We start from the raw sequence: 27,073 nt of genomic DNA on the forward strand, positions 1-27,073 counted from the left end.
TAATGTAATTATATAATCAATTATCTAATATATATAATTATACGAAGTATAATTATACATATTATACATAATCATGTATAATTATACATATTATAATTATATTATGTACAATATGTATATATTATATAACAAATATAATTAATTATATTATGTAATTATATAATGCAATTATGTATACACAATGTAATGTAATGTATGTAATTATATATCTATAATTCAGCCATACAAAAGAATGAAATCTTGCCATTTGCAGCAACATGGATGGATCTTGAGGGCACTACACTAAGTGAAATATTGAAAGACAAATACCGCATGATCCCACTTAAACGTGGAATCGAAAAACAAACCAAAACCCAAACTCATCGATACAGAGAAGAGAATGGTGGCTGCCAGAGGTGGGGGGGTGGGGGGGAGGAAATTGAGGATCAAAAGTTACAAACTTCCAGTTGTAAGTTTAAGAAGTCTTGAGGACGTAATATGGTAATATGCAGCATAGTGACTATTGTTAATGATACTGTATCGTATACTTGAAAGTTGCTAAGAGGTGAGATCTTAAAAGTTCTCATCACAAGAAAATAAAATTGTGACTACGTGTGGTGATGGAGGTCAATTAACTAGATTCATTGTGGTCTTGTTGTCTATATTGTGCTCATTTCACAATATGTACAAATATCGAATCGTTACGTTGTACACTGAAACGAATATAATGTCGTAGGTCAGTTATATCTCAACTTAAAAATTACCCAAAAAGATGAAGTTTAAGTCCAACATCAGAACCAGTGTTTCTATTCTCTCTTCCATCCATCCTCCCTTGTTAATTTTCCTGACATGATCTACACCCAAATGTCTACCGTGCGCTTCACGGGAAACACCTATAATCTTGTAGGCTCTGTGCCTCTTGGTCCCCCCTCTTATGCACTAACTTTCACACCCGTTTGCTCCTTCACCTTCTCTTTATGATATCAACTCCAGTATGAAACACTGTATTATTAGTTACATTGTGGTGTTTCCATTTGATGTCTTGGGTACCCCCCAATTACACCAGACTTAGTGCTCCAGGAGAGACCATTTCCAACTACGCACAACTGATTTAGACGATTCTCAAGATAAACCTTTTTCGGTGGGGGGAGACAACCGGTGACTTGGGACAATGATTTCAGTTAAGAACAACAACAACAAAAGACATCCTAGGACAAAGTGTGCACACGAGGGTAAAGAACAAGGTTGCCCACTTGGTCATGGCGGGGCCTCAACGGTCATGGATGCTACAGTGTCTCTCTGAGCAGGGCTGACCAGGGAAGCAGAGGAAAAGGCAAATCTGGCAGCTGGACAGGCCATCCGAAGAAGCCCTTACTTCAGAGACGTAAGTGCAGGGGATGGTCTAGGACCACACACTCCTAGTGCTGAGCTCTGTTCTTCCTCCCAGAGCGGCCCCCTCCCCAGATGCAGAAATAGCAGAGGATTTGGTCTTTGAGCCATGGTTACCTCTACAGATTCCTGCATTTAAACTGACCCAGGCTCCCATCAGCTGGGAAGAAGGGCCAGGTAGAGGAAGGGCTCAGGTGTTCCCAGAAATGAGAGGGTGAACTGCCTTTGACACTTATCCTATTTGAAGATATGTGCTCTTGAAGAGGGCTTACAGCCAGGAAAAACCTGCTTCCTCCCACAAGATTTTACAGTCAGAGGGGCTGGTATATGGCACTCAGCCTGACAGGCCTGTCACGTGGATGATGGATACCTGCAGGGGCTTACCTGATAGATGCACGTGCCACAGGGCTCACAAAAAGCAGCGCAGACAAAACAAAATCATCCTTCTTCATGCCTATCATGAATCACAGCAAAGCAAACTAATACATATATTAGCTGCTACCAAACGTGTATATTAAAGCAAAGCACAGGCTCAGGATCCGAATTTCCTTCTTGTGTCTGGAAACTTCCCCAGCATAAGTGTCTTGGTGAGAATCTGAGCCCATTCATTCCTCAGAATAAATCTTCAAAAAGTCAGCTCCTCTGCCTCAGGCTTGTCGAACCAGACATATTCACCCAGGATCTTGGATCCTGAGCCAGTGTTGCAAAAGATCAGGGACTCTAGAAAGTTCTTTATGGAGTTGGCAGAGGCACAGCAGTGGCCCAAGTATGGAGGGTTGGAGGAGGCACCAGCTATGCCTCCAGAGATGAGAGGCAGAAGCTGTGGGGTCCTCTGGGACCCATTCTCGACAGGCCTTTGCCAACCAGTCTATCCTCCCAATGCAGAGACCAAATTCTCCCCGCGTTCATTGCTGTTGGCTCCTAGAGCTGCAGGGCAACACTAAGATCCTCCCTCATTGCAAGGACTAGTCTGCTTTTTGTACACCACCATTATCATAATGCGCATCATGATGGAAGAGAACCATCATGCATTGAGGAGAAGACTTTACTGAGCAGCCACCTGCTCAGAGACAATTCTCCTTGGGCCTTTCACATTTCTGCACGTCTTACAGCACAACCACCGACTGCCTTTGCTTAGGACTATCTTCTCAAGGGCATCTGCAGAGAGAACAGCCTTTGAAGGTATGATGTCTTCTCCAAAGGGCAAGTTAGATCATGGTCAGGTATGATAAAGATGGCATGTCTCTCCAGGACAAAGGCAGGTAGGTTTACTGCCCATTATAAAAGATGTGGGTACCTTAAGCTCAGGGGTCCTCTGCTGTAACTCTATGCAGGTGACACTGGGCCCTCCAAGTGTCGTCTTGTAGGAATTAGGGCTCAGAGAACCAGCTCAAGAAGCTATTGCTGTCAGCAACAGGCCTTACAAGACCAGGAGTCTTGTATCTTCTGCCAGCATTCATGGAACTGTGTCAGGCGCACCTGCTAGGTTGCAAGTAGTATAAACTCACAGACCTGTAACATTCTCGATGTTATTTTACGGACCCAGCGCAGGGCTCCTAATAGAGACAGAGAAATTAAGGAAGTAGTTCTTGCCCTCAGGAAGCCAAAAATCTGGCACGAGTGCACCAGTCAAGTTGGCACCAGAAAGGCACGCTTGGAGCATCCCGACCCCACTCCGATATAAGTAAGGAAAAGGAAAGACACGGTCCCGCTAACGAACCAAGTTATCATTTCTGTAGCCAAAACCTGAGCCAAAATTGAAGGCAGAAAATTGCATTGAATGTGCGAGCCTGCTGGCTGCAGGTACAGTGACAGACAGAGGTAACAGGGAGGCTCCTCTCCTGCTGGGAAAAGAGGACTGAACTTGCCCAGGTGAAATAAGGGGGGTGGGGCCCCCTGGCACTGAGAACAGCCCCTGCCCAGCTCAGGAAAGGCCATCAGGCTCCAACAACCCCCTGGGCTCACACACAGCTAACCCCAGGGAGGCCAGAGGAAGCAAACAAACGTCACCCCAGGGCACGGGCCAGGACGTCCTAGGAGTCACATTGCGTCTACACGACAGCATCAGGGTCACCCAAATTCCAGACAACAATCATCAAGGACACGGAAGTGGCGGTCGCTGTCTTTCTTAGGAGGGTCATGGAGATACTGAGTAACTTTGAACTTTGTAAAAAAAAAATGTTAAAACATGTATTTTAAAATGTAAAATAACAGAAATGTGGAGCTTCCAAATCAAGCAGGAAAAAAGGTGTGTGTGTGTGGGGGGGGGGGGCAGTAATCTATTCAACAGGTAAGAGAATGCAATCTATCCAATGGTGAACAGACAACACAAAATAAAGGCAGAACAAATGATTCCTAAAGTGTCTATAATGTCCTGCCCGACCCCTACACATAAAGTGTACATTTATTTCTTTAAAGACAGACTATTGGTTGGAATTTTTAAAATTCAGCTATCTGCTGCTTATGAAGACTGACCCCCCCCCAAACACACACACACACACACACACACACACACACACACACACACACAGAAATGTTGAAAAGAAGTCAAAGGGAACTATGTCACAGAGCAGACGTGAATAAATTATGATCTAAAAGCTAGGGAAGGTAAGAAACCAAACCAGAAAATACTAGTTTGAAAAGACTAGTTTGAATATGAGTTTGAAACAGATGGATCTCTAGCTAATCTCAATTTTTTTCTATACATTATTAATGATAAACAATTCATCAGGGGTGCCTGCGTGGCTCAGTCGGTTAAGTGGCCGGCTCAGGTCATGATCTCATGGTTCATGAGTTCGAGCCCCACACTGGAAAGTCTGCTTGGGATTCCCTCTTTCCCACTCTCTCTTTCCCTCCCTTGCTTGTACCCCCCCACAAAGAATAAATAAACTTTTTTAAAAAGTGAAAAAAAAATCCAAAAAACAATCTCTTACAAGGAGGTCAAGATCAACAACCTGGCTACCTAACCAGCACAGTTAATAGATTCAGGTGGAACAGAATAGGTCAGGCCTTGCAGAAAGAGTCAGATCTTACTGGAGGGTACAGGAGAGAGCAAGAGAGAACAGGCAGAAGTGTGACCGTGTAAATGAGGGGACCGAGCAAACAGTAGGAATCCAATCAAGTAGAGTTAAATGCTTCAGCAAGGCTGCAAGGCGTGTGTGTGATCCACTCTGGTTTGCCCTGGCACCGGGACCCAGGCACCCCATGAAATAGTAATTGGAAGAGAGATTTAGTGAGCCCCCGTCAAGAGTCACCATAACAAAAAATGCGAGAATGATGTTATGAAGAGGAATAATTTGAGTTAGGTATAGCAGGGTTCACTTGCCCGGGAGAACTCAGAAGGGTATCTGAGTAACGCTAATGGGTCTCAGCATCCAATGATGTCAGCGGAGCCAGTCTAAGAAATCAACCACGGGGTTGCAAACCCTGCAGTTACCCAGCCACGCTAGCTTGACTATTTTACTCATCTCGTCTAGATTCTTCTACGGGAAAAAGATGGAAGTTCTCTCTCTCCTGGGATTGTGGTGATTTGGCTGGAGTTTGTAGCCAGAGAGGCTTAAATTATTCTCCTTTTGCTATTACCCAGAAGCACTGAGTCACCCAGAGGTAGGAGGAGAACAATGGGTCAAACAAATCAAAAGGAAACGACGCACCACCAAATTGAAACTCTGGCAAAGAATACAAACAGGCAAATCACAAAAGAGAAAACCCCAATGGCCGATGCACGTGGGGGAAATGGCCACCCTCTCCAGTATTAAAGGCAAAACAAGCCAAAAGGACCACAAAACGTCATTTCACATCTTGGCAAAGATTTAGTTCCCAAGGATGCAGATAAGCAAGAAAGCATAGGTGGGGGGGAGGGGGGGAACCTGGGGGGGGGGGGGCCCGAACCTGGGTGCCCGGTTAAGTGCTCGACTCCTAACTTCCACCCAGATCATGATCTCAGGGTCCTGAGATCAAGCCCCGTGAGGGTCTCTGCGCTGAGCAGGGAGCCTGCCTCAGGGTCCCTCTGCCCTTCCTGTGCTGGCGCATACACGCATGCGTGCGCACGCTCTCAAAGCAAGCAAGCGATCATCGGTGGGATTAAACGTTGAAACAAGCACTTTGGGAAACATTTTGGCAACTCTTTTTTTTTTTTGTCCCCCCCCCCACTATTCTTTTTTTTTTTTTTTTTTTTTTTTTTTAATTTTTTTTGGCAACTCTTAATGGAGCCGATGTTGTGCCCACACCGGGGCGGTTCCGCTTCCGGGTGTCTGTCCCCGGCGATCAAAACTTGCGGACCATCTAAATGACCAATGACATGACGCTGATGGCGTCAGTGATAGTACAACGGGCTGCCCTTCGGCATTTAAAATAATCTCAACCTACACACAGCGACATGGATAAAGCTTAAATCGCCTCCTGAGTAAAAATTAAAAAAACAAAAACAAAAACAAAAACCCAGCCAGTGGCAGTAGGGCACATTTTAGACAGAATTTTAAGAGGAGATCTTGTTCTAGGCACACGTAGTGTGTGGGAATCCGGCGGGGTGGAAGTGACAGTCTTGATCTTAAGGCCACAACAGTTTAAGGGGGTTGCAGGCATCACTTCCTGTTGGCCACGTAAGGGACACCAAGTGTATAACGTTTAACTTCTTAAATTCTGAAGCAAATATTATCACGTTACCGTTTGTTCAATTGTTCAATATACCACTTGTTATGGGACGCGCTGTCTAATTCGCTCTGTACTTTTCCATATGAGTAAAATATTTAAATTCTTAAATGTCTTGTGGACCCCCCAAAAAAAAAAAGTTTTCATCCAGGAGCAGAGTGACGCGGCTGTAACTGGATATATGTTCAAGGGGCAAAAGGGGACAAAAGTAAAGCTATGCTTTGTTGATGTCACAAGTGTCACTTACTTATTCAGCGTTCTGTTGCCACAGGAAACCACGGATTTTAGGCAGGTGGCCCGTGTGCTGTTACAGCAGCTGACACAGGACACGGCGAGGACAGGGAGCAGGGCCGGGAGTGTGCTTCCTCAGTGAGGGCTGACGGAGACAGAGGCTGCGCCACAGGGTGGGGGGCACAAGGGTTTTCTGGGGTCTAGGGAAGCGGGGGGCTGTCCCGGCAAAGGTATGAGCCAATGGGAAGGTGTGGAGGCGTGGTCAGGACCACAGGTAATTCTCAGGGCTCCAGGGGCAGGCTTGTGACCTTACCGCCGGGGACGGGACGGGGCTGAAGTGGAGAGGACAGATGGTACAACATTTTGGAATTCGGACTCTGTCCTCGGGAAGCCGTGGGGTCTCTGAAAGATTCTGTGCAGAGGCATGACCTTGAAGGATCCTTCGGTTCAGTTTCTTGCCTTTAGACAGATCAATGTCTAAGGCTTTCTGGAGGGTGAGCTTTTTCTGGACGGTGGGCTTGTTTCTTATTCTGTGTCTCCAAGGACAGGGACTCTGCACATCTGTCGCCGTGCGCGTGGAGAAGGTGACAGCCATGGGGAGAGAGAGATGGGAGGGGAATCAGACCCAACCCGCCGAGTCCAGCAGGCACAAAGACGCAGACAGCCGGGGAGGGGGAGGTGGCAGTGGAAGGCTGAACTAGGCCGGCAGAACACAGCGGGCCCGGATGTGGCAGTCTGCGGCAGGAGAGGCTGATGACAATGGTGGTGGCTGCCATCATCATCACCACCATCAACATCACCGTAGCAAACACTGATACTATGCTCACCCTGTGTCAGGACCTGTCCTAAGGGCTTTACACGGTTCAGCTAACCCTATGTGGCAGGTAAATCATTATCCCCATTTTATTTAAAAAAAAAATTTTAATGTTTATTTTTGAGAGAGAGAGACAGAGACAGAGACAGAGAGTGAGCAGGGGAGGGGCAGAGAGAGAGAGGGAGTCACAGAATCCGAAGCAGGCTCCAGGCCCTGAGCTGTCCGCACAGAGCCCCACGCGGGGCTCGAACTCACGAACTGTGAGATCATGACCCAAGCCAAAGTTGGACACTTAACCAACTGAGCCACCCAGGCGCCCCTCTCCCCATTTTAAAGATGAGGAGAAGGAAGCAGAGAGAAGGAGAGGGAGTCTGACTGTGGTCCCACAGGTCTTAAGGAGCAGATCTGGAAATGACAGGCAGCCTCGGTTCCTAACCTTCCACTATTGCTGCCTCTCCACAAGGAATCCCGGGAGTATCCTGCCAAGCAGAGAAGGCATCCCCAGATCACAGTCCATGCGGAAAGCATCTCTAGATATGAAGCAGGCTCTGGCCGTGAGAGAACGGGGTCCAGACACGGACAGACTCTGAGTCAGGAGAGCAGAAGCTGGTTGACCAGAAGTTCAACTCGCTGCTTGCTATTTGGAACAGGAGGGCGGGGGACGAAACACACCAGGTGCCACGGACCTCAGATGTGGTATCCCATTTGACCCTTCGTGTGGACGTTCCTATTAGCTGAGGAAGCCGACGCTCTGAGTACCAGTGATGGGCTTACGTTCACACAGCACACACAGGCAGAGCTGGAGGGAAGGCTACTCGCTCCGATGCCCTGTGTTTTTCCCTATTACCGCACACCGCCTCTCCGAGGACTTCCCAAGTACCCACCAACTGGGTCTGAGTGCTGGCCCAGAGTCATTTCCTCGCTAATTTCGCCAAAGAATACACACAGAAATAAATGAAAAGGAAAGACACCCAGCACCAACTGTGAAATGAAGATAAGAGAACACGGGCCAAATCTTGGAGGAATTTCCACGAAGGGCCGCGTTCCTGGGGACAGATGTAGAAAGAAACCACCACCTATACCCTCTGAGCCACCAGAGGAAAAACACAGGCCCAGAGAAGTTGGAAAACCACACTAAATTACCTCCGTGCTCTAACATATCCCAGGACACTGGGGCAATGTGGATTAGAAAAAAAAAAATGTTAACACAGTACTTTTGAAAAGATAATGAAGAACAAAGGGAAAATAAGCATTACCCTGATTAAGGGGGATAAAGATCACTGGAAAAAAAACTTACTGTTCACACACACACAAATATGACGATACTTGAAAATATCTTAGGGCCTTCGAGACATCCAAGAGGATTTGGTCACAATGGAACAGAAATAGGGAGCCACAGGAGGAGGAAAAAAGTGGAAATAAAGAAACAGAGAAGGATTTCAAGAAGAGAAAAGAGAATGTTAAGGAGCTCAAAAATGTAGAGCAAAATTAAAATGATTTCAAAGGTCATACACTGCGGGACGTCTACCCCACATACCAGGAGTCACATGCGGCAGAGCGGTGTCAGAGGTTCTCAGATTGTGGATGGAAACAGAAGAAACAGAAAAAGAAAGGTTAACGAATAAGAAGGAAGAGGCAAAACAGACACACACACACACACACACACACACACACACACACAAAACAAACAAACAAAAAAACAGGTCCATCTTAGGGATTTTGTCTGTTGCACAGGAGAAAAACTAAACAGAGCAAAAGCAGTAATTAAAAGTTTAGTTTTGAGAGGGACAGCTGAGTGGGGGAGATTCAGAGAGAGAGGGACACAGAGGGTCTGAAGTGGGCTCTGAGCTGACAGCAGGGAGCCTATTGTGGGACTAGAACTCAAGAACCAGGAGATCATGACCTGAGCTGAAGTTGGACGCTTAACCTACTGAGCCACCCAGGAGCCTCAAGAGCAGTAAAAAGAGAATACCAGAAAGCTGTACCGGGTGGAAAGGCCCGAGCTGATCTATCAGAAAAGCTCCCTGAGATCCAGGCAAAGTAATAAAAAAAAGATCTATTCTGCCCAACATGTGATTGTACATAAATAAGAAACATTAGAAGCATCCGGCCGAACAAAACAGGTTCTTTACAAGGAACATAAGCTGAATCAGGCTCCCCTCCAACTTCTCTACAAAGTACAAAAAACAATGAACGCATACCTGAAAGAATTTTCTTTCTTTCTTTCTTTCTTTCTTTCTTTCTTTCTTTCTTTCTTTCTTTCTTTCTTTCTTTCTTTCCTTCTCTTTCCTTCTTTCTTAAAGTTTATTTATTTTGAGAGAGACAGAGACAGTTGTGAGCAGGGGAGGGGCAGAGAGAGAGGGAGAGAGTGAGAATCCCAAGCAGCTCCCCGCTGTCAGGAAGGAGCCCGACACGGGGCTGGAACCCACGAACCGTGAGAAACCAAGAGTCGACCCAGCTACCCAGGAACCCCACCTGAAAGTTTCCGATGCTGTATTCTGGCTGCCATTTTCCTTCCATCTTCCTTTCTTAAAGAAACCTGATCTGATTTGGGAGACCAATGAGTCAAGCCCCAAGGGTGGATCATAACACATCTAAGCTAGGCAAGCAACCACATCCCTCCTTTCAAGGTATCTATCTTCTCAAGTCCCCCTTGTAGCTGGGAGCGGACATGCCATTCTGTTATGGCCAATGTCATTTAAAGGAAACACCTGCCGGGAGCCTTCTGAGAAAGCTTTCCCTTTACTTATAAGAAAGAGAACCATCAGGGCAAAGAAGGTCTTTGGCTGCCGAGATGATGATGGCTGCCACCATTGCCTTCATCATCATCATCATCATCATCATCGCCATCACCATCAGCATTACCAGTTCTGGTGTCTGAAGGTATAGCAGCCGTCCTTCAGCCAGAGGGCAACATGGACAAAGGTGAGGCTTCAGCAGGCTGAGCATCGTGGGACCGAAGACCAAGCTTCAGGATGACATCACTGAGCCTTTGCTTCCCGTCCTGACGGCCCACTCCAGACATCCTACTAAGTTAGATCTCTGTTCTTACTATTGAATCCAAGGGTAGGTTCTCTTTGACTTGTAACAGAGAGTATTGAGGATATAAATATTAACAGGCAAAGCACAGAAAGACATTCCAACATCATCACATCGTTTGCGAAACGATGGGCCACACAAAATTGAACGAGTTTGTCAAATGCAGGCTGTGTCAGGGTTTTCACGAACTAGTGTCTTTTATCGGACTCCAAGAGATGAACTGCATGAAGTAGGAGACATTCCTACGATTTATTGGACCATGGAACTTGAGGAAGCACGTGGAAGAGTAGGATTCTACGTAAAATACTATGAGAGATGTTTATAGGACACCGAGGTTAGCATTTTGTGACCCAAAAACTAACCATATTTTTGTTTTGTTAGCAAAGTCACAGAAGGATCTTTTCAAATCTGCAAAGGGCTCGAAGAACATCTCTCTTACATAATCCCCTGGTCCCCAGTATGAAAAATTGCAAACACACACACACACACACACACACACACACACACACACACACACCAAGCTCTCCAGCCAACTGAGAGAACTGTAATTAACAATTCAGACATAAGAAATTTAGAGTATAAAGAACACTTTTTAGAGATAAGTACAATGAACTGTTGTAAATACGGACACAAAACGAAACACAAACACTGAAAATATTCTGAAAAAAGAAGACTTAATGATGGAAAAAAGAGCTGTTTAATAATGATGGACATCTAGCCCAGATAACATGGTATAGACCCATTTCTCCCTGCTTCCTCACCAAGTACCACGATAAGCCATGGAGATAAGGTAGGAGATAACCAAAGGAGAATTCTCAAAGATGCTAAAAGGAGGAAGGTGAACCTGTTAGGGACCTAGCACCGGGGAACAAAATGGCAGCAGAACATCTTATATTCTCCCACCCAGTGGAAGGAGGTAACACAGATGCAATGCATCCCGTCCCTCAAACCGAGCAATAGAAAGAAGCATGGGTAGGCACTTTCCTCCCTCATACTGAATGGGAGCTCCTCAGACAACACTGGACAAACCCATGGTGGACCATGGGGATCTACTGGGGGCCCCACTAATGATAAACAGCTAAGGGAAGTGCTCTCCTTCCCTGGAAGCCCTGAAATGTCCCTCCCCCCCAGGAATTTAATAGGGAGGCCCCAGCAAGAGGGACCTCCACCCAAACAAATGGCCCAGCCCAAGAAGACTTTGTCCCTGTGGGCCTGAGACTCTCTACCTCTGCCCAGAGACTGGGGCAACAGCGATATGGATCTCATCATGGCTCCAATGGATTAAGTGGATCTCAATAAGCACTTGACCTTGGAAGCATTCTTTGTTCCCCACGGTTAGGGGAGAACGCCATCACAAGATGTGCCTGGCTTAGGAAAACTCTTGCCTCAGGACCCCCTCCCCCACAGAGAGACACCCATCATCCTGCCCCAAGGAAACCCTTTCCACTCCACAAGTAGCATGAGGAGGCATGGGTGGGAGACCCGGTAGGAGCAGATAAACTGAGCAGACTAAAATATCACCACAAATGCTGTGAAATGAAACTGTCATTTGGAAGCATGGCCCACAGAAGTAAGCCAGGACCTGCATGTAATCCTACACAGGGTGACTACCTACTAAAAGTAAAAGATTTAAATAGAACCCAGCATCCACTAATATATTAGGCAAAGTGTCCAGGATATGATAGGAAATCGCCCATCATCTCAGGAACTGAGAAAATCACAACTTGAATGAGAAAAGAGATTTAGTGGACACCAATATGTATACGAATTAGACGTTGGAACCATCTGGCGAGGATTTTAAAGAAGGCATCATAAAAATCCTTCAACAATCACACGTTCTCTTCACACAAGTGAAAAACAAGAAAACCTTAATGAGGAAATAGAAGTTATTAAAAAGAACCAAATGGAAATTACAGAACTAAAAAACACAATTGCAAAAATAAACAATTCGTGAGCTGGGAGAGTAGAGATGACAGAGGTTAGAAAAGGTGAATTTGAGGACCGATCAAGAGTTTACACAATATGAACAACAGAAAGAATACAGACATATATAAATTACATGTGTGTATATATGATTGTATAATAAACTTACGTAATTTATATAGCCATATGTATATATGTACAGATATATGTAATATATATATGTCTATACATAAAAATTTATTCCATATAAATCATAGACTTACATGTACAATTTCAAACTATATAAGGGCACCCGGGTGGCTCAGTTGGTTGAGTGTCTGACTCTTGGTTTTGCCTCAGGTCACAATCTCACAGTTCGTGGAATTGAGCCCTGCACCGGGCTCTGCTGAGAGTAGCGCTTGCTTGAGATTCTCTCTCTCCCTCCTCCCTTCCCCTGCTTGTGCTCTTTCTCTCTCTCTCAAAATAAAGAAATACACATTAATTTTTTTAAATTTTTTAAGTTAACTTTTTAAAATTTTTATTAGAGAAAAAAGCAGGAAATTTTTGTGATCTAGGCCGAGGCCCAGAGTTCTTAGACGTGAGACCGAAAGCACAATCTGTAACGGGAAAAGCTGCTAAGTTTGGACTTTCACAAAATTAAAATTCTTTTGTTCGCCAAAGCCCGCGCAAAGAGGAGGGAGAGATACGCTGGGTACTGGGAGAACATACTTGCAAGCAACCTATCTCACCAAGGAGTGGCACCTAGAATATATAAAGAATTCTCAAATCTCAGCAGTAAAACGAGACCAAACAAAAACAACTATCTAATGAGAATATGGGCAAAAGACAGACACAGATACGAACGGATGATGTAGAGATGGTAAATGGTAAGTAAACACTGGAAAGGATTAGCCATTGGGGAACTGCAAATCATGCAGTGGGCTATCACTGCACACCCACCAGAAGAACTGAAACAGAAACGGCGACAATACGAAAGCTGGTGAGGACGTGGAGAAAGGGGACCACTCGCACGTTGCTGGGAAGAATGTAAAACATGGCTGTCATGCTGGGAAACCGTTTAGCAGGTTGTTTGCTGTTTGGGGGGTTATTTTTTAGAGAGCGCGTGCGAGCGGGGAGAGGGGCAGAGGGGGGGGAGAGAGAGAGAGAGAGAGAGAGAGAGAGAGAGAGAGAGAGAGAGAGAGAGAGAATCTTAAGCAGGCTTCATGCCCAGCACAGAGCCCGACACAGGGCTGGAGCTCATAACCCTGGGATCATGACTTGAGCCTAAATCAAGAGAAGGATGCTCAGCCGTCTGAACCACCCAGGCACCCTAGCGGTTTCTTGGAAAACCAAACACACAATTCACAGGCAGATGGTTAAATATACTATGGTACGTCCATAGCATGATCTATTATTCATTCAGCAGCGGAAAGGAGCAAACTCCTGATACACACAACTTGAGTGAATCTCGAGGATACAATGCTGAGTGAAAGAAAAGTCATTCCCCAAAGGGTAACAAAGTGCATGCTTGCGTTTACAAAAAAATACTCTACACTGGCAACATGTTAGAAGTGAAAAGCAGGTTAGTGGTTGGCAGCAGTTAGAGATAGGGCTGGGGTTGGGGGTTGCGAGGAACTGTTCACTGTATCGATTGAGGAGGCAGACGCACAAACTTACACATATGACAAAACTATACAGCAGTAAACATCTATACACACAAATACGGGTACAGGTAAAACTGGGGAGGGGCGCCTGGGTGGCTCAGCTGGTTGAGCATCTGACTCCTGATGTTGGCGCAGGTCATGATCTCACAGTCTGTGAGATTGTGTCCCGTATCAGGCTCCATGCCAAGCACGGAACCTGCTTAAGATTCTCTGACTCCCCCTCTCTCTGCCCCTTCCCCCGCTCACAGGTGCACATGCTACGCTCTCTCTCTCTCCCCAAAAAATGAAACAAGTAAAACTGGGGGAATCTGAAGAATACTGGTGAGTTTCATCAGCGTCAAAATCCCATTTATGACACTGTACCGGGACTTTGCAAAACGTTACCATTTAGGGGAAAATTGGGTGGGGTGTACTTGAGATCTTTCTAAATTCTTTCTGAAAACCGCATGCGAATCTATAACCATTTCAATAAAAAATTTAAGAAGACAGAATGTATAATGCCAGATTAACATACGTGCAAAGTGAACGTAGAGAATAAATATGAGCCGAATTTTGTGTTAAGGAAAAGTCAAAAGTTATTTATTCTTTTGACTTAAATATTCAGACAGATATCATTTTAACTATGTATTTCATAAAAGTCAAAATCAGTACAAGGATTATAACAAAAAGAGCCACCTTTATATCGAATTTAAAAGATAAAGCATATAAAACAATCTGTAGAGCAAAAGACAGAAAACAAAGGACATGGCTTCAAATCAAAAAGAATAATATAGGCCCATCGAACTGTGAACAAACACCCGTTATAAAAGGATTGCCAAGGGATTAAGGACAAATTCTATTAAATTTGTCTATTAAAAGACAAATTCTCTCTGGCCCATAAAAACCAATCTGACACCATGAGTCTTTTAAAGAGAAGGCTACCTAAAAAGAATTTTTTCAAGGAGGAGGATGGATAAGGATATACCCAGTCACAACAATAAAATGAAAGTGAGATGAGTTTGGTATTAATATCAGAAGAGGAGCATTTAAGACAAAAATGGTGGATGGGCCAAGAAGGCTCTCTGTAGGTATAAATGGTGATAACGGGTCCATCCTGGGATTGCCACGTTTTAATTTGGTGACTAGCTTTCCCTCTAGAATAACACCTGTGCCTGTCCCCTTCTCACTACCTCAGCTGCTGCCACCCTAGTACAAGCCATCAGCCTGTCGCTTGACTCCTGAAATAATTTCCTCACTTCCCATTTCCGTTCCAGCCCCCGACAATCCTACGCAGCGGCAGTTTGCATGTAAACCAAATCATGCCACTGTATTGCTTAAAACACTCCGGTGAGTACTTTTCTATATAAAATTATATCCAAACTCCTTGTCTTGCTGGGACCTGAGACAAAGAGTTCTTCCCTCAGTGTCAATTCATGCTTCCTTAATAGCAACAGGCTCCTGGATTTTCAAATCTGGGAACATGGCTGTCCAGAGGAAAGACTACATTTCCCGACATCCCTTGCTGCTGGGCGTGGCAACACGGCCATCTCCCGGCCAACCATGTGACTAACTTCCCACCAATAGGACATAAGTAGAAGGGATGTGGGCAACTTCTTGAAAGACTTGGGCTCCCCTTTGTCTTCCGTTGCTTTCGGGTGGGCGAAATGCAGATGGGGACAGAAGCCATGTGGGTAGGGCGACGCCCTGGCGCTTCGGGGCAATGAACCAGCTGGAGGCTGAGCTGTACCGCACCAGGCCCGAGCGCTGTGCAGAACAGGAGCACGTGGCCACAGACTTACGTGCGAGTGTCTGCACCGCTGTGAGGTCATCTCAATCATCTTCCTCTGAACCTGTGTCCCCACACAAGGCCTGTGATGTCCCACAAGAGCTGGTCTCCGCCACATCTTCAACCTCATCTCCTACCATCCTTCCCTTGCCTGCCAAACTCGAGTCAAGCTTGTCCCACCTCAGGGCCCTAGCAATGGCCGTCGCCTCCCCCTGGCGAGCACTGTCCCCAGAGCTTGACAAGCGAGAGCTTTCTCTCGATTTAGGGCTAAGCCCAAATGCCACGTCCTCCTCACCTTCTCTTCACACGCTGTTGAAAGTTGTAGAGTAGGCACCCTGACTGCCCCCTACGGTAGTATCCTGTTGTATGTATGTCACAGGACTGAATATTAGGAGATGTTATTGAGTGTCTATCTCTCCCTACCCCTTACACTAGAATATCAGTTCCACGAGAGCAAGACACTCATCTACTGTTCACGACTATATCCGTGCTGGCCCAACAATTAGCCTCTCAGTTAGCATTTGTTGAATGGGTCAACCAACCAAAGAATGAACGGCAATATCAAACACACACCACACCACACACCCCACAGAGAAAATGAAACAGCACTGAGATCCTCAACGCCATCAGTCTAAGACAGACTGAGTAGATACAAAATAAACCAGGCCATTCAAGATTTTCATGTGAGAGTATATAGTTCTATTGCCTACAAACTGAAGGTAGTCTCTGCAATTAGCAAATCACATTTATGCAAAGTGAACACATACTGAGCCACATTAAATGGGCACAATAAATAGTATAAGAAGAGATTACATAAGTGGTATTCTATGGCTGCCATGTAATAATAAAATGAGGAACTAATAACAAATTATTAAATGAAGTATCCACTAATATTCTTTGAACAACTGTTGAGTGACGAAAGGTATTAAATACAATTACAGACCATATAGTAAATGATAACACTATCTCAGCATGGTGATAAAGCCATACTAATAGAAAAATTCATATCCAAGTTCTTTCATTCATAAAGAAAAACTAAATAAAATAATCCTTGAACACAGGTCTGATAAATAATAACAGTAAGGAGGGAAAGCAGAAAGGAAATGAAGATAAAAGTTATAAAGACCTGAATAGAAAACAGGAAAACGATCCTATTAATTAAATAAAAGAGTTTCTTAAAAAAAAAATCAATGAAATAGATAACTTGATGACATACATTAATTAAAAATAAGAAAAATAAAAATTACAATTAAGAGAAGCTACAACAGGGGCGCCTGGGTGGCTCAGTTGGTTAGCGTCTAACTTCGGTTCAGGTCGTGATCTGGTGGACAATGAGTTCGAGCCCCGTGTCAGGCTCTGTGCTGACAGCTCAGAGCCTGAGGCCTGCTTTAGATTCTGTGTCTCCCTCTCTCTCTGCCCCTCCACCGCTCGCACTCTGTCTCTCTCTCTCTCAAAAATAAACACACATTAAGAAATTTATTTAATAAATAAAATAACATTAAAAAAAAACAAACAGAAGCTATAACACCACATTTGTGGTGAGCACGGCCTACCGTGTAGAAATGTCAAATCACTTTGTTGTAGGCCTGAAACTAATGTAACATTGTGTGTCAACTCTGGTCAGATAAAGAATTGTTGTTTTAATTTTTAAAAAGAGGTACAAATTTCCATTTATAAGATAAATAAGTACTAGGGATATAATGTATAACATAATAACTATAGTTAACTCTGCTGTATGGCGTATTTGAAAGTTATTAAGAGAGTAGATTCTGAGCATTCTCATCACGTGGAAAAATATTTTTCTTTTTTTGTATGGCAGATGTCAAACTTATTTTGGTAATTAATTCACGACATATGTAAGCCAAATCATTGTGATGCATGTCTTTAATTGATACAGTGCTCTATGGCAATTATTTCTCAATAAAACTGGTCAATAAGAGAAAAAGAGAGAAGCTATAATAATGGTAAGAAGGTGCTTTTGAAGAAAGTTTTAGGGCACCTGGGTGGCTCAGTCGGTTAAGTGTCCGACTTCGGCTCAGGTCATGATCTCGGGGTTCGTGGATTCGAGCCCCATGACAGGCTCAGAGCCTGAAGCCTGCTTCAGATTCTGTGTCTCCCTTTCTCTCTGCTCCTCCCCGACTTGGGCTCTGTCTCTGTCTCTCAAAAATAAAATAAACATTAAAAAATTTAAAAAAGAGAAAGTTTTAAACAATTGTGCGTACAAGCCGATGCTCATAAGTCATTTTGAGGACCTGGAAACTTCCTTAAGACAATATAAATTTTCAAAACAGACTAAGGAACAATCAAATGTTATAATCAAAGAAATACCTCAAAAAAAAAAAAAAGAAAGAAAAAGAAAAAACCCAAGCAGTTTTATGGACTAGCCTGCTCAGATTTAAGGTCTTAAATAAATCTATACCATATAGAACTTATTGCCAAAAACAACAACAACAAAAAATGACTGAAACTGGACAAATTGATTTTATCATGCTAGAACAATTGTTTCAAAACCTAACAAAGACACTTATAGTTCTGTATAAACTATAGGCTGCTCTTATTGATAAATATGGATGAAGAAATCACAGTTGGTGTCAACTCAAATTTTAAAATTTCATTACAAAGTCAAATTACATTAAGAAAATGACCTACCATGACAGCAAATGTTAATCTTAGGAGTGTAAACATTGTTTAATGTTGGGAACTTATTAATCATTATATCATGTCAATAAGCTAAACGTGAATACTCACGTGCTCCTATAATGAGAGATTCGAAGGACATTTGCTAAAAGCTATCATGTATCCATATTAAATAAACCGTTGGTAAGTAAGACACATCAACATCGAATCTCACCCTCCTCATGTATAACTAATCGTCAGGTTTCAGTCAATATATGTGGGACTAAAATAGTGTCAGATGGGGCAAACAAAATTGCGGCAATGTGGAGACAGAGTCACATACAGAACGGAAGAAAATCAACTGAAAAGCAGGTGACCACTAACGAGAGAATCCAGTAAGGAAGCCAGATAAAAGTCAATATTCCAAAACCACAATACTGGCAGAAAGTGGTGAGAGACATACAATGACAACATCAAACGCTTATTCAGAATAGCAAAAGTGGAAAAAAAAAACACAGTTGTACCTCAACAAGAACATGTGGGGACTACGACCCAGAGCCCCAAGGGGCGGGAGCTCGGTGAGAAGGGCCCACGCACCAGTCGGCAGTGGCTGAGATCTCTTCTTTCCACCTCCCTGACCAAGTGACCCTCAGAAACTCTGTCTTATGGCAACAAGATCTCTGGAACTGTGGTCAGAAAGTGTCTCCAGCGAACACCGAATGATCCCACTTATATGAGAAATCCAAGAGTCAGACTCATAGAAACAATAGAATGTGGTTGCCAAGGGCTGGGAGGAGGGGCAAGTGGGTAGGTCATGGTCAAAGGGTACAGTTTCAGTTATGCAAGATCCACAAGTTCTAGAGATCTACCACACAGCACGGTGCCGACAGCCAACAATATGGGATACTTAAAATTTGCTAAGAGGGTAGATCTTAAGTTATGCATTCTTAATCACACACACAAAACAGCCAACACTAGGTGTTTGGCCTCAGGAATTCGCATTTACCTCCAAACTCTGAGTTGTGTATATTACATATGGACAGTGTCTCCAGGGCACTGACCATGAAGCACAGGACCCCCGTTCTCTACAGAAGCCTGCCTTTGGGTGCCGCTTGTGGTGGGTTTTCCATGATCTGTCTGCCTGGCCCCGGGAGGTCCCCAGCAGCTTTCATGCCTGCCTTGTTCCTTTGTCTGCTTCTGGTGCACTTTCATGCAAGATTCTACCCTTCACAGAATCAGCCAACCACTTTTCCTCTTCTCCAGTCCTCTCTGTATTTAGGTAATTGTGAATGAGAATTCTACACTTGCCCGAGAGTCTATAACGTCCTTATTATGGACACTGTTAGACCTCTGAGGTTAAGTCAATTGAGTAAAAGAAAATGATCTTGCATAAAACTTGGGAAATTTCTATTTGGCTATCAGAATTAAGTCACTGGTGCCAGGACTTTCCGGATAATGTGACCAGTGACGTTCTCTTCCTGCTGAAGTCACTTGTCAGCCCACCCCAGCCACAGACTCAAGAACCAGTCATGAATTTACTTAGCAAGGGTTTGAAAAATTATTTTCAATTTTTTTTTTCCTGAGTATAAAAACGTGCTGGGGGTGGGCAACAGTCAGCCTTGAGTTTTGGGTGGGGGGCCACCATGCAGAGGCTTCCATGAGTTTTTCCTCCCAGGGGCTGGTGGCTGAAATTCTGATGATATGCCTTCATACTCTCGTATCAGTGTTGTGCCTTGTTCACCATGACAATGGGCACATGTGTTAGAAACTCCAATCATCTTCTTTTGCCATTGAGAACACTTGTTTTATAATACGATTTTGTTAACTTGAGGTCTTGGTGATTTCACTGACAAGTAACAGAACAGATCATACAGCCTAATGCAGAAACTTCAGGAAATAGAAACAAAGATAAAGAAAAAATTACATTCACCTTGATTCCAAGCCATAATAACTAATATCGTCGGGAAGATTGCGTTTTCTCCAGTGTTTGTCCATGAATATAAATGGATGGCTAACAGATGTAGAAAAGCAATGTAATTATCCTGCATATGCAACCTCTACGGACTGTAACATGGAAATATTATTTCAAATAATTGTATAACGCTCCGTCTTTGTAAGCGCCTCTTCTACCTCTCCGACTAATTTCATACGACAGAGTCTTAGACATAGAATTATTTTTAATTATAGGGTTTCACGTTTGAAGAGTTGTAGCTAAGTATCACCAGAGAGTTTTCGGGCAAGTTGTACAATTTACATTTCTACCAGCAGCATACGAGCGTGTCCATTTCATCCAACTCTTGACTGCACTGGGTATTATCCTAGTTTTATTCTTTTCCAATCTGATAGGTGAAAGCTGTTGCCCAATTACTATTTTACTTTTCTCAGATTTCTAGTGAGGGTGAACTGCTTTGACCTGTATATTGAAAATACTGACCAGTTACTGCTCCTTATTCCATTGCTCTACCGTCAAGAGGTTTTCACATTGCTGTCGCAATGTGCTTCACATATTCTGTCAGTTACCATATCTTTTCCTTTTTTCGTTTTTCAATATTCTTTCAAATTAAAATTTTAAATTTTTAAATATTAAATTTAATACTTAATATTAAATTTAAAATTTTAAATTTGTAAATATTCTTTCAAATTTTAATTTTTTAATATTTTTAAATTTTTAAATATGCAATTTAATATTTAATATTAAATTTAAACATTTAAATTTTTAAATATTCTTTCAAATTTAGTAGTTGAATACTTTTATTTACGATTCTTCCATTGGTTTAATGCTTAGAAAGGCATGTCCTGGAGGCACCTGGGTGTTTCAATCGGTTAAACGTCCCACTTCGGCTTAGGTCGTGATCTCGCAGTTCATGAGTTCGAGCCCCACGTCGGGCTCTGTGCTGACAGCTCAGAGCCTGGAGCCTGCTTCGGATTCTGTGTCATCCTGCCTCTCTGCCCCTCCCCTGCTCATGCTCTGTCTCTCTCTCAAAAATAAATAAACACTCTGTCTGTCTCTCAAAAATAAACATTAAAAAAAAAGGCATGTCCTACTAGAAAACTAGTTACTATTGACATGTAATTTCTCCACCTATTAAAACAGCTGAAACTTACAGACTAACAACCAATTACATTTATAAATATGGATAAATAAAAGAAAACCCCAAACTACCAAGGTCTGACTCAGACCAGTAAGCTGGACCAGATGCCTGTCCCACACACCCGGCTCCCCCAAATCTCAGTGGCTCAGTGTTTTTCAAATCTGAGCGAGCATCAGGGTCACCTGAAGGGTTTACTGAAACCCAGGCTGCTGGACGCCCTCCCCCTGCCCCCCTGCACCCGCACCCGCGTTTCTGATTCAGTGTTTCTGGGGTGGGGCCCAGGCATTCGAATTTCTAACAAGCCCCAGGTGATGCCTGTGTTGCCGGTTCGGGAACCACACTTCAAGACCCACTGCTGATGCTACTGCTTTCCATACTCCACACTTCACAAGTCAAATCGCTTTGGGGATTCAGGCACTTGCTGTCAATCTAACAGGCCTCGTGATGGGCATCGCTCCTGAAAGCTGTTGTGGTTCTGTTCAATGATGAAGATCTGGGGAGCAGCAGTTTTGGATCTGATAGAGTGGCAAGTTGACAAAATATTGGGGAAAGAAGGAGACTGTTGGTGCCAGGTTTGACGCGAGCAAAGACTCCGCTTGCTGGAACGCAATTTATCCTTAACGTTAAAAAAGGAAAGATCTTGGTGTTTTCTAAGTCATGGCCCCATGTAACAAATGCCTCACGGGATCAGCTATGATTTCCCCTGTTTTTCTGTTTGCTTGCCCTGCAAGTATTACCAACGGTCCACCTCACGGGACTGATAATCTCCAGTGTTAAGGATGAAAACGATGTAGGTATTTAACAGATTCTTGACTAGCTAGGAACCACATTTTCTTTCCTTTGTTTTCCTTTTTTCTGATTGCACAATTCATGCAGGCCCACTGTTGAGATTTTTGGAAAGCACAGAAAGATGGGATCACTCATCATCCTACCACACATGACAAATCGCTGTGAATGTTCTGATGTATTTCTTTCCCGTACTTTTATGCACAACAGATCTGGATCATAATGTAGCTCTACATAGCGCTTTCTTCATAGGTCGTGAGCATAGAACATCAAGTGCTCTCAACTGCCTGTGAGTCAAGAATTGTAAGCACAGCTCCTTGCTTGTCTTAGCCACGGCCCTGGGGCCGGCACATAAACGTCCCCAGCAAAAGCCTGGGGCCTGGGCTGGAGAGGACTGGCCTCTGCATCAGAGCATAGGTCAGCGACCAGGACTTCAGGGCCATAGCGGAAACGGAGAGCCGGGGAAGACAGGAGACCAGAGAAAGGATTCGGAATGGAGGGACAGAGGCCAAGCCTGGAGAGATTCCTGGGGAGCAGCTGCAGGTACTTTACTACATCTGTTGTGTATTATTCTACCAGATGGGGAGGAGTGGACAGCTAGAAAGGAAGCCGAACAGGCCTCAGGTTGGAGAAGCTGGCGTGGCAGCCGCTGATCTGGACCCTATCTGGGAATGGGTGTCCCATGCACCTTTATGTTAGGGTAACTTACAGTGTCCTGAACATTGGACACAGCTGTGAGTTTCACAGAAGTGGTGGCTGGACCCTGGGGCCGGGAGAGCTAGTTGATTTCCTATGATCCTTGCCATGATCCTCGCCATCGTATGCTTTCTGCAAACTCACTGCAGAACAGTTCTGCACAGCACCGGCGGTCAAGGGGGGAGAAAAAGGTAAAGGGCTGCCTTTAGTGACTCAGGAGTGGGGCTCTGTCCCCTGCCACCAGGCCTGTATTGAAGACTCCTCTTCTCGGGTACAAGTGGAGTCATGTTTGAGGACCCCACTTCCCGGCAGGTGCCATCCACCCGAAACACTGAGCAATGAAAACCATCCCCGGTCCCGAGTCCCAGCACCTTTCAGCCCCACCCCTCCCTCCTCTCCACTGTCAGCACCCACCAAGTCCTAACGCTGACTTCAAACACCATTTCGCGTTTCCTCCCCAAGTAAATCACTGCAGGAACAGCAAACACACAGAACCCTGATGAATGAAGGGTAAGAACACAATAAACATTTCCACCAGTTATTATCTACTTAAGAGAGAGGCTCTGACCTGGCTGCCAAGAAACCTGTGAGCCTCATACCCAGAAGGCTGAGGACCCTGGAAAGGCAGAGATGCTGGGGTATGGCTCTCAGACCGTCCTCCTTGGGAAGGAGGCTGTGTTAGTAGCCAATTACATCCCCCTTCACGGATACCAATTTCCTGCAAGGAGCCAGGGGCTCATAACTTTTGGGATGAGTACCAACGGATAAATAGCTGTTGCTGCAGAATCCCAGCTGATTTTATGTTACTCTTGGCACTGTGGGCTAGGACGGTGAGGAAGGAGCCCAGGAGGATGGATTTAATTAGCAAGACGAGCCTAGTGCCTGCTACAATCGCTTCTCAGAACGCAGAGCCATGGTCACAGTTTTCCCCTGGGGTAGGAAGAAACCAAAGCCTAGGGAAGATGAAAGGCCATGGTGGCAATGTCGGATCAGAAGATAAGCCAATTACAGAATCTTTACCCTTGGTGGTAGCCAGTCTCCAAGATGCCCCCCCCCACCGCCACCGACAGCAACCATGGCCTCTGGGTATTCGCCAAGTGTTCCACTCCCACAGTGACTAGGGATGCGCTGTGTAACCAAGATATTGGGGTCTGGACATTCCAGAAACAATGGAGTTTGACTTCCAAGAGTAGGTCATAAATGACACCGTCGCCTCTGCCTTATACTCTCTTGGGTCATTTGTTTGGAGGGAAGCCAGCTGCCGTATCATGAAGACACTCAGGCAGCACTCTGGAGAGGTCCAGGCCTCCTCCCGACACCCACCGTCACCTTGCCACCCACATGGCTGAGCCACCTTGAAGCACTTCCGCCAGCCCCGGTCAAGCCTTCGAATGATCACGGCGCCAGCCGGCATGTTGACCGCAACCGCGGGAGACGCTGAGCTGGAACCACTCTTGCCGATTCCCAACCCTCAGAAACCATGTGAGATTGTATACGTGTACTGTTGTTTTGTGTCACAATCTCTGGTGTCACCATCTACATTTTGTAGCAAATAGATCACTCATACGCCCCTGCCAAGTGTACCATCCTGTTTCCACAAGAAGCTGACTTTGTCCCTGGTGGGAAGCCTTGTCAGAGTGTCTTTTTTTTTTAATTTTTTTTTAACGTTTATTTATTTTTGAGACAGAGAGAGACAGAACATGAACAGGGGAGGGTCAGAGAGAGGGAGACACAGAATCCGAAACAGGCTCCGGGCTCTGAGCTGTCAGCCCAGAGCCCGACGCGGGGCTCGAACTCACGGACCACGAGATCATGACCTGAGCCGAAGTCGGCCGCTTAACCGACTGAGCCACCCAGGCGCCCCCAGAGTGTCTTAAGTAAACGAACTTCTCTGTGCTAGAGTGTCTCCACCTCCTGATATCAATATCCCCTGCCAGAGGCGGAAAGCTGCCGTTCCGGTACTCTTCGACATCCGCCTCAAACACTGTAGCAAAGTAAACACATGCTTATACACACGCATATGCAAACGTTCACACGCACAGAGCTTTCTTTTAAGCCTGAAAAAATCACTCAAGCACTGGGAAAATGAACGTTTTTCCAGGAAGGACCGGATGCTCTAGATGTTTTAAGTACCATTTATTCATGCTGTCTCTGCATAGACAGATGGAGGGGGGCAGTGTGGGAGGGTACAGCTGACTACTGAGAATTGATAGAGGTCTCTGTTCTCCTTTGCTAGTCACAAAATTCTGAGCTGTGTGAGGACCAGCAGGTGAGGAAAGCCACTGTCACTGAGCCCGTGCATTCCTGCATTCGTTTAAATATTTCAGAATGGAATTTCTCCCCCTTTACACACTTTTCCCCACCCTGTTTATCTCCCTGGGTGAGGAGGAGGGTCTTTAAGAAGACAAAAACACGGAGACTTTGTGAGCATAATGGCATGTCCGGATTATGGTAGAGGCAGTCAAGATACAGAGGGAAATATTGCCTTGCTGTGTAGACGCTCTACTATGAAGAACCTGGGAGATACGAGGCCTCTACTTAAGGTGCAGATTAAGAACCTAGAGCTCCTTGCCCTCCAGAATGGAGGTCAGGAAGGATGCTCAGAGCCTAGAAGGCTACCGGGGGCCACGAAGGCAGAGGCAAAGGGTAGAGAGAGCACTCAGAGTGGGGAACAAAGCAGAGCAGAGAAGAAGGGAAATCAGGCAGAGAAGGGGAATGTTCGTCCAGAGCGAATCTGCAGGGGCTGAAACACGGCCTGCTGGGAAACCATGTTCCCCCACCTTCTTAACCAGGTATTCATTTTTTTATTTCTGTCAAGGGCCTCTACCTGTCTGTCCTTCCAAGTGTTGAGTCATATCTGAAGGCTTACATCAGCAGTGAAATATTCTCACCACATGGCAAGTAGAACCATGGAGGTCCTTCTCTAGGGAGAGTCAGCACTGATCATAACCACAGGCTGGGGAGTCAATGTGGGGATGCAGTTCTCGTGCCTCACTCCCCTGGATGTCCTCCAGAACCAGGTCCTGTCTCTGTGCTCATCTTCATTTGTGCAACCTCTCTTGGTGAGCTCATCCTTGCCTATGATTTCACCCACCAGCTCTGATGAATAACAAATCCAGCTCCTCGTCTGCCATCCATCCCCGACCGTAGCTCCGTGTGGACCTGCCCCCCTCTCTTGGTTGTCTGACCCTCCTTGCGCTCAACAGGTCCAGCTGAGAATTCAATTCCACACAAAGACTTCTTTTCTCCATGACCTTATCCCTGACCTTGGGATCATCTCAAGACTTCTCTTTGCTCGGGTCCCAAAGCCATTCTGCCGGCGGGGCCTGAGGTCTTTCCCTTCAAACTATACCTTCGTTATGGACAATGACTATCCTAGGCTCACTGCCTCCACTCTAATCAAACGCATCGTGACCAGCCTGGAATGCTCTTTTTACTTCTTTGTCTCTTACGCCCTGCCACATTCCAAAGTTTCCATTTCCTAAAGCCTTAACTGACCCCTCAAGACCACATCTGTCTCCTTTCTAGAACTTCTATTCATCCTGTTCAAAAATTGGTTATTGAAGGTCTACGGTCTACAATGTGTGAGGGGCTGAGGGCACGAAGACTGAAGTACCAGGCTTCAAGGAGATTAGCCTAGTAACCATCACACCAAACATCTCTCCTTTGTTTTCTCTCTCTTCATTGTGTTTCCCCAGCCAAATTCTTAAAGATCCAGGACTAGGTCTTAAATGTCTTTTGTGAACCCCACGGTGACAGACTATAGGGCATAACATATTCATATCAAGCGCTTGTTCATTATATGCAAGACGGGTGGCAGAAAAAGACAAGAGATACATGTCGACTGCAGTGTTTTCCTAGATTAGAGAATTATCTCTGGTTAAGACAAAAAAGCACATCAAGAAATTAAAGAAACCAGACTGTACTGGAGTAGTGTTTTACAAGTCTAACCACCAATTCAATGTCATTTGACAAATTATTTGATTCAGAGCTTAGTAGTAGTTGAGAACCCCTTCCCAAATTCCATAATCATGAACCGATCGTCACATATTATGATTAAAGAACTAATACGAAAATGATTTGTAGCATTTTAATAATTTAAAGGCAGATGTTTGAAATGTCCCAAGAGATGTTACAAGATAGAAGTAAGAGCAAATTGAGAAGCAGCGAACACAAATTCTCAGATGAAATCACTCTGTGCTAGTAAGGACAAGGGAACTGATAGGATCTAAACACATGAGGCAATCCTGCCAACCACTCTGCAAGGTCCCTTGGAACCAGAGACAACACAGGGCTCAGGCAATACCAATGATGTCCTTTCTATGTGCCCCCAGGAAAAAAATTTTTTGTGAATCACAAGTGGAGGAATATCATTTCCCCCAAATGTCAAACCGTTTCTAAGAAAAAAATTGGGAGATATTTCACTCGTCTAAATTTTAAGTGAGTATAG

The 27,073-nt window shown here is 44.8% G+C and overlaps 1 protein-coding gene across 6 annotated transcripts in view; it reads right to left on the minus strand.

Moving 5' to 3' along the window:
• The window catches only part of CALN1 (calneuron 1), a 529,481-nt gene that overhangs the window by 168,823 nt on the left and 333,585 nt on the right, over positions 1 to 27,073 (minus strand). The gene's annotated exons all lie outside the window — the stretch shown is intronic.

This window comes from Felis catus, chromosome E3 (assembly GCF_018350175.1).
Source record: "Felis catus isolate Fca126 chromosome E3, F.catus_Fca126_mat1.0, whole genome shotgun sequence".
Classification (NCBI taxonomy): domain Eukaryota; kingdom Metazoa; phylum Chordata; class Mammalia; order Carnivora; family Felidae; genus Felis; species Felis catus.